This window comes from Musca domestica, unplaced genomic scaffold, assembly GCF_030504385.1.
Source record: "Musca domestica strain aabys unplaced genomic scaffold, Musca_domestica.polishedcontigs.V.1.1 5, whole genome shotgun sequence".
Lineage (NCBI taxonomy): Eukaryota > Metazoa > Arthropoda > Insecta > Diptera > Muscidae > Musca > Musca domestica.
Window position 1 is genome coordinate 74,943 of NW_026712346.1, and position 13,340 is coordinate 88,282.

At 33.0% G+C, this 13,340-nt stretch overlaps 1 protein-coding gene across 1 annotated transcript in view; it reads right to left on the reverse strand.

The window, feature by feature from the left end:
- The window catches only part of LOC131805015 (uncharacterized), a 37,790-nt gene that overhangs the window by 18,131 nt on the left and 6,319 nt on the right, over positions 1-13,340 (reverse strand). The window lies entirely within an intron of this gene.

A 13,340-nucleotide genomic window follows, 5' to 3' on the forward strand; every position in this document is an offset into this window, starting at 1 on the left:
CTGTCCATAGAAAAAATAGAACCATTGAGTTTATAGCAAAACGAATGATGCAGAATCACATACGCCATTGTCAGAACGACTTTTAATGTATTTGTATGCTAGTTGCATATTTCTGAACATTTTTACAGAAATTCGTGAAAATGTCGATATCCCAAAATTTTGACTGTTCACAGAAAAAATAGAACCATTGAGTTTATAGCAGAATGGATGATGCAGAATCGCATACGCCATTGTCAGAACGACTGTAATGCATTTATTTGCAAATTACACACGTCTGAACATTTTTACAGAAATTCGTGAAAATGTCGATATCCCAAAATTTTGACTGTCCATAGAAAAAATTGAACCATTGAGTTTATAGCAGAATGAATGATGCAGAAATGCATACGCCATTGTCAGAACGACATTGAATACAGATATTTGCTAATTGCACACGTCTGAACATTTTTACAGAAATTTGTAAAAATGTCGATATCGCAAAATTTTGATTGTCCATAGAAAAAATAGAACCATTGAGTTTATAGCAGAATGAATGATGCAGAATTGCATACGCCATTGTCAGAACGACATTTAATGCATTAGTTTGCTGATTGCACACGTCTGCACATTTTTACAGAAGTTTGTGAAAATGTCAATATCTCCAAATTTTGACTGTCCATAGAAAGAATAGAACCAATGAGTTTATAGCAGAATGAATGATGCAGAATCGCATATGTGTAGTATGTATCGGTGTAATTTATTAAAAATAGACTTCAAATGTTTTCATGATGAACATCTTGGTCTGGCACGCAAATAGTACATTTATTTGCGAATTGCACACGTCTGAAGATTTTTACAGAAATTCGTGAAAATGTCGATATCCCAAAAATTTGACTGTTCATAAAAAACTAGAACCAATGAGTTTATAGCAGAATGAATGATGCAGAATCGCATACGCCATTGTCAGAACGACTGTTAATACATTTATTTGCGAACTGCACACGTCTGAACATTTTTACAGAAATTCGTGAAAATGTCGATATCCCAAAATTTCGACTGTACATAGAAAAAATAGAACCAATGAGTTTATAGCAGAACGAATGATGCAGAATCACATACGCCATTGTCAGAACGACTTATAGTGTATTTATATGCTAACTGTACACGTCAGAACACTTTTACAGAAATTCGTAAAAAGGTCGTTATCCCAAAATTTTGACTGTTCATAAAAAAATAGAACCAATGAGGTTATAGCAGATTGAATAATGCAGAATTGTATACGCCATTTAATGCATTTGTTTGCTAATTGCTCACGTCTAAACACTTTTACAGAAATTTGTAAAAATGTCGATATCCCAAAATATTGACTGTCTATTGAAAAAAATAGAACCATTGAGTTTATAGCAGAACGAATGATGCAGTATCACATACGCCATTGTCAGAACGACTTTTAATGTATTTGTTTGCTAGTTGCATATTTCTGAACATTTTTACAGAAATTCGTGAAAATGTTGATATCCCACAATTATGACTGTCCATAGAAAAAATAGAACCATTGAGTTTATAGCAGAATGGATGATGCAGAATCGCATACGCCATTGTCAGAACGACTGTTAATGCATTTATTTGCAAATTACACACGTCTGAACATTTTTACAGAAATTCGTGAAAATGTCGATAATCCAAAATTTTGACTTTCCATAGAAAAAATTGAACCATTGAGTTTATAGCAGAATGAATAATGCAGAAATGCATACGCCATTGTTAGAACGACATTGCACACGCCTGAACATTTTTACAGAAATTTGTAAAAATATCGATATCCCAAAATTTTGACTGTCCATACAAAAAATAGAACCATTGAGTTTATAGCAGAATGAATGATGCAGAATTGCAAACGCCATTGTCAGAACGATATTTAATGCATTTGTTTGCTGATTGCACACGTCTGAACATTTTTACAGAAATTCGTGAAAATGTCAATATCTCCAAATTTTGACTGTCCATAGAAAAACTAGAACCAATGAGTTTATAGCAGAATGAATGATGCAGAAATGCATATGCCATTGTCAAAACGACATTTAGTACTGTTATTTCCTAATTTCACACGTCTGAACATTTGTACAGAAATTCCTGAAAATTTCAATATCTCAAAATTTTGACAGTCCATAGAAAAAATAGAACCAATGAGTTTATAGCAGAATGAATGATGCAGAATCGCATACGCCATTGTCAGAACGACTGTTAAAACATTTATTTGCGAATTGCACACGTCTGAACATTTTTACAGAAATTCGTGTAAATGTCGATATCCCAAAATTTTGACTGTCCATGGAAAAATAGAAACATTGAGTTTATAGCAGAATGAATGATGCAGAATCACATACGCCATTGTCAGAACGACTCTTAAGGTATTTGTTTGCTAGTTGCATATTTCTGAACATTTTTACAGAAATTCGTGAAATTGTCTATATCCCAAAATTTTGACTGTCCATAGAAAAAATAGAACCAATGAGTTTATAGCAGAATGTATGATGCAGAATCGCATACGCCATTGTCAGAACGACTCTTAAAATATTTGTTTGCTAGTTGCGCTCGTCTGAACATTCTTACTGAAATTCGTGAAAATGTCAATATCCCAAAATATTGACTGTCCATAGAAAAAATAGAACCAATGAGTTTATAGCAGAATGGATGATGCAGAATCGCATACGCCATTGTCAGAACGACTGTTAATGCATTTATTTGCTAATTACACACGTCTGAAAATGTTTACAGAAATTCGTGAAAATTTCGATATCCCAAAATTTTGACTGTCCATAGAAAAAATTGAACCATTGAGTTTATAGCAGAATGAATGATGCAGAATTGCATACGCCATTGTCAGAACGACATTGAATACAGTTATTTGCTAATTGCACACGTCTGAACATTTTTACAGAAATTAGTAAAAATGTCGATATCCCAAAATTTTGACTGTCCATAGAAAAAATAGAACCATTGAGTTTATAGCAGAATGAATGATGCAGATTTGCAAACGCCATTGTCAGAACGACATTTAATGCATTTGTTTGCTGATTGCACGCGTCTGAACATTTTTACAGAAATTCGTGAAAATGTCAATATCTCAAAATTTTGACTGTCCATAGAAAAAATAGAACCATTGAGTTTATAGCAGAACGAATGATGCAGAATCACATACGCCATTGTCAGAACGACTTTTAATGTATTTGTATGCTAGTTGCATATTTCTGAACATTTTTACAGAAATTCGTGAAAATGTCGATATCCCAAAATTTTGACTGTTCACAGAAAAAATAGAACCATTGAGTTTATAGCAGAATGGATGATGCAGAATCGCATACGCCATTGTCAGAACGACTGTAATGCATCTATTTGCAAATTACACACGTCTGAACATTTTTACAGAAATTCGTAAAAATGTCGATATCCCAAAATTTTGACTGTCCATAGAAAAAATTGAACCATTGAGTTTATAGCAGAATGAATGATGCAGAATCGCATATGTGTAGTATGTATCGGTGTAATTTATTAAAAATAGACTTCAAATGTTTTCATGATGAACATCTTGGTCTGGCACGCAAATATCACCAGCCTTATTGCTCGTCGAATGGGGGGGATCTTTCCATAGTCCATCAATGTGAATACCAACTACCAGTTATTATTTTTTTTGCGTGCACAATTCAGAAAAAAGATAAAAAAGACGAGAAGAAATGAGAAACTGTCGGAACGATTGGAAATAGCACCGATAACCCATAGCTCCTAGAAAAATGGACAGAAAATCTGTTTCATCTATGACGATTGGACTATGCTAAGATGCTGTCAGCATAGTGAGCCCACCCTTCCTGTTTACCGTATAAATTCCAAATAATGAATCAAATAAAAATATTTGTTTGGTAAACCCATATTCATACCCCTACTTTACTTTTCCGAACCCTTTAAATCAAACCTTTATAACTCAATTCAAAACATGTTTATAACAAACATCAGATTTATTGAATACAATTTCATATTACCCCAGCAAAATTAAAAATTTACAAATTTCAAAGCATCTTACAAAAACTATATAAAATGTTGGACTAATACCTCAGGAAAAATTAAAAATAACCAAATTAATTATAAAGGAACATCATTTATGTATTAACTAAGGAAAATCGAAAACTATCTATGCCAATTTTCTCAAAAACTAACACCTATTTTTTTAATTAAGTGATTCAATGGTAATTTAAAAATAAAATTGAGATAAATATAGTTTCTGAGAAGAATATTTTATAAATTTAAATAATATTCAATTATTAATAATGACAAAAATATAGAAATGTTGGTTGTGAAACAGTTGCTTAAAAAAAATTTAAATATGGTTATGTATATCAACTTGCATATAAATAGTAGGTACGTTCATTATTTCAGTATATTGTATTGTTACAAAAAAAAAACGATCAGCTGTTTCGTACATTGACCTCTTTTTCAATTGTTCACTAACACACTCAAAGGCTTTGTTCATCAAGAATTTTACATTAAAATTTTAGCGCAGTGTTTGATCGATTTGGTCGATAAAATTTTATAAAATGCACATAACAAATAATAAAACAATGTATTTAAACTGATAGCAGGATGGATGTGTGGCTAAAGTAATTAAAATCTTCCAAAAAATTAATAACCAAAATGGTCTGTAATTCACACATACAAGAAAGCAGAGCTTTTCAAACTGTATTTTCTCAGTGAACGATTTAACGGAGGATACTGGATTTAACATAGATCTGTCTATTAAACTAGCTCACACAATAACACATCCATCCAGCTAGTACAGCACTGTATATGACCGCCGGACATGAATATGAGCAAATACAAACCAGAAAATACTTGTAAATCTCTTCCCAAAAACCAGGATTTTTTTTAAAAATATTTTCACAATTAATAAAGTTGAAAAAGAATTTGCCACTTCGGTTTATATGAGAGAGAACTAACGGTCAACTCAAATGTGGAACCTATTTGTATTTGCTCTATGCATGTCTACCTGTATGCAATATTATGACTTACTTTTTGGTTTGCTGGAGCTCCCACGATGAAAGGCCTTTCAGGGGGGTGAGGTTGATAAATATATACGATGGCTGCTGGATAATGCTGATGGACTTAACATTGTTTTAGTTCACTTGGCATGAGTTTTTTTTAGATTTTAATTTAAGGTTTTATCTAAATTTTGTTGTTGCAAAAATCGTCAGGCAAAATCCCATTATTGTTGTTTTTATAAAAACAACGTTTGTTTATGAGTGGAGAACGATAGTAATGTTTACCAGGGGGTAAGGCAGGGAATACCTAGGTTTCGGAAAGAGCCACCAATCCTCATCAGTTCCCTTGTTTCTTGTCTGGGATATTCTCCCCAGAAGTTCTTTAAAAAAAAAAAAAATAACTTCTATGACAAAAAAAAAAAAACATTTTTTACCCAAGTGACGAGATCGTAAGCTCAATAGAAGAGGAACAAAAGAATTACATAAAACTAAAATTCTTTTGGAAAATCTTCTAAATCTTACAACCGCACTTATAAACATTTACATCTTTCTCCACTTGTTATGCTTTCGTTCAACCTGAACGAAGTAACATAACCATGTAAGTTTGTTTTGTCTGTTACAACAAAAACCCCTTCGTCGACCGTGCCTGTGTCTATTAATAGAACAGTGTTTGGCTTGCTTGTTTGGGATACCATAGTATTTTGTTGTTGCAAAAATCGTCAGGCAAAATCCCATTATTGTTGTTTTTATAAAAACAACGTTTGTTTATGAGTGGAGAACGATAGTAATGTTTACCAGGGGGTAAGGCAGGGAATACCTAGGTTTCGGAAAGAGCCACCAATCCTCATCAGTTCCCTTGTTTCTTGTCTGGGATATTCTCCCCAGAAGTTATTTAAAAAAAAATAACTTCTATGACAAAAAACATTTTTTACCCAAGTGACGAGATCGTAAGCTCAATAGAAGAGGAACAAAAGAATTACATAAAACTAAAATTCTTTTGGAAAATCTTCTAAATCTTACAACCGCACTTATAAACATTTACATCTTTCTCCACTTGTTATGCTTTCGTTCAACCTGAACGAAGTAACATAACCATGTAAGTTTGTTTTGTCTGTTACAACAAAAACCCCTTCGTCGATTTATTTGCAAGAGTTGATCACAAAGCCTTACACAACAACAATAGTTTTACGTTCTTTTATCTGTTTCACTTCCAACTGTTTCCAGTAATTACCACGTACAAACACATTTAGGCAAATGCAATGAAATTAATAATTACATTTAACAAAAAGATTCTTAATATTTTTTATGAAAATTAACACAACTTGAGGTGGATTTTTGTGCTCGTTTAAAAAAAGATAACTTATAGGAAACTTTTACGCAATTTTAATGATATTTTTAAACACTTTCGATTATCATCGCGAGCAGCTCCGAAAAACACAAGAATCGCCGTCAACTGAGTCTAGTTTATCACCCGATGGAAGACAAGCAACTGTTTGGGGTAGGTCTTGCACATGTTGCTCTTGTAATAACCACCTTTTCGCTTGTAGGGGTTAGTAAATCGAATCAAAGGAAATCCTATGAAAACGATGAAAAGGAAAGATTGCAAAAAAAAAACATTAGCTTCCTGCTCGGATGTCCTAAGGTAAAAAAATCATTCTTACCAAGAGAATATTTTATTCTTGTCGAAAAATCAGAACAAATTGACGGAAAAAAGTGAGCTCCGAAAATCAAAAGGAGCAACCCAACCAATATGATCGCTGGCAAATGCCTAGGTTTGAGTAGCTCATACCACAGAAAATCAAAGCCAAAATTTTTAAATTGAGCTTCCACTTCAAGCAAAATTTTCAAAGGACACCAACAGTTTGATCCTTTTTACAGACAAAATCCTTTACGCAATACTTTTGATGAGCGAGTATAATTTCTGGGTGTTCACAATTGAAAAGGCAGAAGTGACTGATCAAGATGTCTGCCTTATCACTGGCTTTTCTAACCTCGGCTAATTCAATTACGTAAATAGCTGAATCACTTATACCACAAAAAACTCCCAGAATTAAAAATGGCTCCAGCAAATTTTACTGCCATATTCAATGGTTTTGTCTTTTGTGCATGTATTTACTTAACGAATAAAAACTACGTCAAAAGAGAATATAAGTTTTCACCACATTTGCAAAGGGGAAGATATGGTGAAACACCTCCGACACTAAATTCGCCGGACATATTTCTCCCTACCCGAAATAAGTGTTGTTAAAAATCGTTGTAATTTCAGGTTTATATTTCACCAAAACAATAAGAGTTAATAAAAAAAATATTTCCCAATAAAAAAAACTCAACCGAACTAGGGATTGAACCTGGGTGTCCTGTCCACGAGTCTACAATGATCACCACTGGGCTACTGTGATCCTGAAGTATCTAGCGATTCAACGCTTATAGTACTGTATGAGCCATGTAACTATGTTACACGTATTCCTCACAGTAAAAGAAGAAGAATGAAGAGTCGAACAATTACAGAATTCTAAAAATAGAACAACATCCATTGCGGTGGAATACAATATAGTGAAATGTAATTATTTGACAGTGGAACAGATCCACGTGTAATCTGGGTTGTCAAACCTTACTTTCTCGAGGTGCCAAATGAAATAATAATAGAATCAATCCAAACAAAAAATCTACATGCCTACTATATATGCCATTGTCAGAACGACATTTAGTACAGTTATTTCCTAATTGCACACGTCTGAACATTTGTACAGAAATTCCTGAAAATTTCAATATCTCAAAATTTTGACTGTCCATAGAAAAAAGAGAACCAATGAGTTTATAGCAGAATGGATGATACAGAATTGCATACGACTGTTAATGCATTTATTTGCTAATTGCACACATCTGAACATTTTTACAGAAATTCGTGAAAATGTCGATATCCCAAAATTTGACTGTTCATAAAAAAATAGAACCAATGAAGTTATAGCTGAATGAATGATGCAGAATCGCATACGCCATTGTCAGAACAACTGTTAATACATTTATTTGCGAACTGCACACGTCTGAACATTTTTGCAGAATTTCGTGAAAATGTCGATATCACAAAATTTTGACTGTGCATAGAAAAAATAGAACCAATGAGTTTATAGCAGAACGAATGATGCAGAATCACATACGCCATTGTCAGAACGACTTATAGTGTATTTATATGCTAACTGTACACGTCAGAACACTTTTACAGAAATTCGTAAAAAGGTCGTTATCCCAAAATTTTGACTGTTCATAAAAAAATAGAACCAATGAAGTTATAGCAGAATGAATGATGCAGAATTGTATACGCCAATGCATTTGTTTGCTAATTGCTCACGTCTAAACATTTTTACAGAAATTCGTGAAAATGTCGATATCCCAAAATATTGACTGTCCATAGAAAAAATTGAACCATTGAGTTTATTGCAGAACGAATAATGCAGAATCACATACGCTATTGTCAGAACGACTTTTAATGTATATGTTTAATAGTTGCATATTTCTGAACATTTTTACAGAAACTCGTGAAAATGTCGATATCGCAAAATTTTGACTGTCCATAGAAAAAATAGAACCAATGAGTTTATAGCAGAATGGATGATGCAGAATCGCATGCGCCATTGTCAGAACGACATTGAATACAGTTATTTACTAATTGCACATGTCTGAATATTTTTAAAGAAATTCGTGAAATTGTCGATATACCAAAATTTTTACTGTACATAGAAAAAATAGAACCAATGAGGTTATAGCTGAATGAATGATGCAGAATGGCATACGCCATTGTCAGAACGACATTTAATGCATTTGTTTGCTAATTGCTCACGTCTGAACATTTTTACAGATATTCGTGAAAATGTCAATATCTCAAAATTTTGACTGTCCATAGAAAAAATAGAACCATTGTGTTTATAGCAGAACGAATGATGCAGAATCACATACGCCATTGTCAGAACGACTTTTAATGTATTTGTTTGCTTGTTGCATATTTCTGAACATTTTTACAGAAATTCGTGAAAATGTCGATATCCCAAAATTTTGACTGTCCACAGAAAAAATAGAACCATTGATTTTATAGCAGAATGGATGATGCAGAATCGCATACGCCATTGTCAGAACGACTGTTAATGCATTTATTTGCAAATTACACACGTCTGAACCTTTATAAAATGTCCATAATCCAAAATTTTGACTTTCCATAGAAAAAATTGAACCATTGAGTTTATAGCAGAATGAATGATGCAGAAATGCATACGCCATTGATAGAACGACATTGAATACAGTTATTTGCTAATTGCACACGCCTGAACATTTTTACAGAAGTTTGAGAAAATGTCGATATCCCAAAATTTTGACTGTCCATACAAAAAATAGAACCATTGAGTTTATAGCAGAATGAATGATGCAGAATTGCATACGCCATTGTCAGAACGACATTTGATGTATTTGTTTGCTGATTGCACACGTCTGAACATTTTTACAGAAGTTTGTGAAAATGTCAATATCTCCAAATTTTGACTGTCCATAGAAAAACTAGAACCAATAAGTTTATAGCAGAATGAATGACGCAGAATCGCATATGCCATTGTCAGAACAACATTTAGTACAGTTATTCCTAATTGCACACGTCTGAACATTTGTACAGAAATTCCTGAAAATTTCAATATCTCAAAATTTTGACTATCCATAGAAAAAATAGAACCAATGAGTTTGTAGCAGAATGAATGATGCAGAATCGCATGCGCCATTGTCAGAACGACTGTTAATACATTTATTTGCGAATTGCACACGTCTGAACATTTTTACAGAAATTCGTGTAAATGTCGATATCCCAAAATTTTGACTGTCCATGGAAAAATAGAACCATTGAGTTTATAGCAGAACGAATGATGCAGAATCACATACGCCATTGTCAGAACAACTCTTAAGGTATTTGTTTGCTAGTTGCATGTTTCTGAACATTTTTACAGAAATTCGTGAAAATGTCGATATCCCAAAATTTTGACTGTGCATAGAAAAAAAAAAGAACCAATGAGTTTATAGCAGAATGGATGATGTAGTAGCGCATGCGCCACCTTCAGAACGACTTTTAAAGTATTTATATGCTAATTGCATACTTCTGAACATATTTACAGAAATTTTGTCTGTCCATAGAAAAAATAGAACAAACGAGTTTATAGCAGAATGGATGATGCAGAATCGCATACGCCATATTCAGAACGACTCTTAAGGTATTTGTTTGCTAGTTGCACTCGTCTGAACATTCTTACTGAAATTCCTGAAAATGTCAATATCCCAAAATATTGACTGTCCATAGAAAAAATAGAACCAATGAGTTTATAGCAGAATGGATGATGCAGAATCGCATACGCCATTGTCAGAACGACATTTAATGCATTTGTTTGCTGATTGCACACGGCTGAACATTTTTACAGAAGTTTGTGAAAATGTCAATATATCCAAATTTTGACTGTCCATAGAAAAAATAGAACCAATGAGTTTATAGCAGAATGCATGATAATAATCTCATATGCCATTGTCAGAACGACTTTTAATGTATTTATTTGCTAGTTGCATATTTCTGAACATTTTTACAGAAATTCGTGAAATTGTCGATATCCCAAAATTTTTACTGTCCATAGAAAAAATAGAACCAATGAGTTTATAGCAGAATGGATGATGCAGAATCGCATACGCCATTGTCAGAACAACTGTTAATGCATTTATTTGCTAATTGCACACGTCTGAACATTTGTACAGCAATTCCTGAAAATTTCGATATCTCAAAATTTTGACTGTCCATAGAAAAAATAGAACCAATGAGTTTATAGCAGAATGAATGATGCAGAATCGCATACGCAATTGTCAGAGCGACTGTTAATGCATTTATTTGCGAACTGCACACGTCTGAACATTTTTACAGAAATTCGTGAAAATGTCGATACCCCAAAATTTTGACTGTGCATAGCAAAAATAGAACCAATGAGTTTATAACAGAACGAATGATGCAGAATCACATACTCTATTGTCAGAACGACTTATAGTTTATTTATATGCTAACTGTACACGTCTGAACACTTTTACAGAAATTCGTAAAAAGGTCGTTATCCCAAAATTTTGACTGTTCATAAAAAATAGAACCAATGAGGTTATAGCAGAATGAATGATGCAGAATTGTATATGTCATTTAATGCAATTGTTTGCTAATTGCTCACGTCTAAATATTTTTACAGAAATTCCTGAAAATTTCAATATCTCAAAATTTTGACTGTCCATAGAAAAAATTGAACCATTGAGTTTACTGCAGAACGAATGATGCAGAATCACATACGCCATTGTCAGAACGACTTATAGTTTATTTATATGCTAACTGTACACGTCTGAACACTTTTACAGAAATTCGTAAAAAGGTCGTTATCCCAATATTTTGACTGTTCATAAAAAATAGAACCAATGAGGTTATAGCAGAATGAATGATGCAGAATTGTATACGTCATTTAATGCAATTGTTTGCTAATTGCTCACGTCTAAATATTTTTACAGAAATTGCTGAAAATTTCAATATCTCAAAATTTTGACTGTCCATAGAAAAAATTGAACCATTGAGTTTACTGCAGAACGAATGATGCAGAATCACATACGCCATTGTCAGAACGACTTTTAATGTATATGTTTAATAGTTGCATATTTCTGAACATCTTTACAGAAACTCGTGAAAATGTCGACATCGCAAAATTTTGACTGTCCATAGAAAAAATAGAACCAATGAGTTTATAGCAGAATGGATGATGCAGAATCGCATACGCCATTGTCAGAACGACTGTTAATGCATTTATTTGCTAATTGCACACGTCTGAACATTTTTACAGAAATTTGTGATAATGTCGATATCCCAAAAATTTGACTGTTCATAAAAAAATAGAACCAATGAGGTTATAGCTGAATGAATGATACAGAATCGCATACGCCATTGTCAGAACGACATTGAATACAGTTATTTGCTAATTGCACATGTCTGAACATTTTTACAGAAATTCGTTAAATTGTCGATATCCCAAATTTTTACTGTCCATAGAAAAAATAGAACCAATGAGTTTATAGCAGAATGGATGATGCAGAATCGCATACGCCATTGTCAGAACGGCTGTTAATGCATTTATTTGCTAATTGCACACGTCTGAACATTTTTACAGAAATTTGTGATAATGTCGATATCCCAAAAATTTGACTGTTCATAAAAAAATAGAACCAATGAGGTTATAGCTGAATGAATGATGCAGAATTGCATACGCCATTGTCAGAACGACATTTAATGCATTTGTTTGCTAATTGCTCACGTCTGAACATTTTTACAGAAATTCGTGAAAATGTCAATATCTCAAAATTTTGACTGTCCATAGAAAAAATAGAACCATTGAGTTTATAGCAGAACGAATGATGCAGAATCACATACGCCATTGTCAGAACGACTTTTAATGTATTTGTTTGCTAGTTGCATATTTCTGAACATTTTTACAGTAATTCGTGAAAATGTCGATATCCCAAAATTTTGATTGTCCACAGAAAATATAGAACCATTGAGTTTATAGCAGAATGGATGATGCAGAATCGCATAAGCCATTGTCAGAACGACTGTTAATGCATTTATTTCCAAATTACACACGTCTGAACATTTTTACAGAAATTTGTGAAAATGTCGATATCCCAAAATTTTGACTGTCCATACAAAAAATAGAACCATTGAGTTTATAGCAGAATGAATGATGCAGAATTGCATACGCCATTGTCAGAACGACATTTAATGCATTTGTTTGCTGATTGCACACGTCTGAACATTTTTACAGAAGTTTGTGAAAATGTCAAAATCTTCAAAAAAAATAGAACCAATGAGTTTATAGCAGAACGAATGATGCAGAATCACATACGCCATTGTCAGAACGACTTTTAATGTATTTGTTTGCTAGTTGCATATTTCTGAACATTTTTACAGTAATTCGTGAAAATGTCGATATCCCAAAATTTCGACTGTATATAGAAAAAATAGAACCAATGAGTTTATAGCAGAATGGATGATGCAGAATCGCATACGCCATTGTCAGAACGACTGTTAATGCATTTATTTGCTAATTGCACAGTCTGAACATTTTTACAGAAATTAGTGAAAATGTCGATATCCCAAAATTTTGACTGTTCATAAAAAAATAGAACCAATGAGGTTATAGCTGAATGAATGATGCAGAATTGCATACGCCATTGTCAGAACGACTTTTAATGTATTTGTTTGCTAGTTGCATATTTCTGAACATTTTTACAGAAATT